The following is a 1,993-nucleotide window of genomic DNA, read 5'->3' on the forward strand; positions in this document are numbered from 1 at the left end:
GGAGGGGAAAAGTCAAAAATATTTAGATTTTAAAAGTATTATTAATGTCAGTTTTTACGTTTTTAATAATAGTATGTGGCTACATGTAATATGAATTATTAAAACACTTCTACTAATTGACTCTACCAATTGACTCTCATTTAACAGTGCATTTCCACCGACAGAACGTAGTATTTCTCCCGTAGGGCTGTCACTCAAGGAGCCCTGCAAGTGTAGCGAAATAACCAATTGTATAATGTTGCTAGGGAAAATCTATAAATATTTGGCCAATCAGCATTAAGATAAGATAAGATAGTCTTTATTGATCTCACAATGGAGAAATTCACTCGTCACATCGGCTCATACAAGAAGGTGCAGAGTAGGGAAGGTGCATTCAGTTATATACAGTGAATCTTCATATCTACAATGGATCAAAAGAATACCAAAAAAAAAAAATACAAAAAAGGAAATAGGAATGTAAATGTCTCATTTACATTCTTAGTGGTCTATATATATATATATATATATATATATATATATATAAACATATCTATATACTTAAATATATACATATATCTATGCGCCTACTTACATACGCACCTACGCGTATGTACGTGCATATACATTGTATACATTTGTACATACATACATACATGTGTACTGACTTATGTTCAAGTGTTGATAGCAGCAGAAGTCACTACATCAGGATTATTGCACGGGTTGTAGGACAGTGTATTAAATAGATTATTGCACCTTGGTTATTGCACATTAATTATTACAGTTATGGTCACAGTTGCAGTTACAGTGCAGCATTGTAAAATCTGATAGCAGCAGGAATAAATGACCTGCGGTAGCGCTCCTTTTTACAGACAGGATGTCCAAGTCTTGCACTGAAGGAGCTGCTCAGCTCCTCTACAGTCTGGTGCAGGGGGTGGAAGGTGTTATCCATGATGGATGTGAACTTGGACAACACCCTCCTCTCAGCTACTTCCTCCACTGAGTCCAGAGTGCAGCCTAGGACAGAAGTGGCCTTCCTCACTAGCTTGTTCAGTCTCTTTCTGTCCCGCTCTGCACTGCCAGGAGCCCAGCAGACAACAGCGTAGAGGAGGGCTGAGGCCACCACAGAGTCATAGAAAGTTTTTAGCAGAGGCCGGCTCATTCCAAAGGACCTCAGCCTCCTCAGGAGGTGGAGCCGGCTCTGACCCTTCTTGTACAGTGCGTCGGTGTTATGTGTCCAGTCCAGCTTATTGTTGACGTGAACACCCAGGTATTTGATACTCTCCACAGTTTCTATGTCCTGCCCCTGGATGTTCACAGGTGAGTGAGGTGGGGGTCTTCTCATAAAGTCGATCACCATCTCCTTGGTCTTACTGGTGTTTAAGACCGACCGGTACTCCAGCTCGTTCCCCTCAGACACACAGCCCACAATGGCCGAGTCGTCAGAGAACTTCTGAAGGTGGCAGCTGTCCGTGTTGTAGGTGAAGTCCGAGGTGTAAAGGGTGAAGAGAAACGGAGATAGAACGGTGCCCTGGGGGGCCCCGGTGCTGCAAAGTGCCACCTCTGACTGACAGCCGTGCAGCCGCACGTACTGAGAGCGGTCAGTGAGGTAGTCCATGGTCCAGTCAGCCAGATGTTTGTCCACCCCAGCATCCTCCAGCTTCCCCCTCAGCAGCACCGGTCTGATGGTGTTGAAAGCGGTGGAGAAGTCAAAGAACATGACTCTCACAGCGCTCCTGGTGGTCTCCAGGTGGGTGAGCGCCCGCTGCAGCAGGTAGATGATGGCGTCCTCTACTCCGATGTTGGGCTGGTAGGCAAACTGCAGCGGGTCCAGGGTGGGGCTCACCACAGTGCGCAGGTGAGCTAGGATGAGGCGCTCCATGGTCTTCATCAGGTGGGAGGTCAGGGAGACTGGTCTGAAGTCGGCCGGTTCCCTGGCGTGCAGTGTTTTGGGAACCGGTACCACACAGGAGGTCTTCCACAGGGTGGGCACCACCCCCAGGCTGAGGCTCAGGTT

Source organism: Fundulus heteroclitus, unplaced genomic scaffold, assembly GCF_011125445.2.
Source record: "Fundulus heteroclitus isolate FHET01 unplaced genomic scaffold, MU-UCD_Fhet_4.1 scaffold_57, whole genome shotgun sequence".
In the NCBI taxonomy this organism is placed as follows: domain Eukaryota; kingdom Metazoa; phylum Chordata; class Actinopteri; order Cyprinodontiformes; family Fundulidae; genus Fundulus; species Fundulus heteroclitus.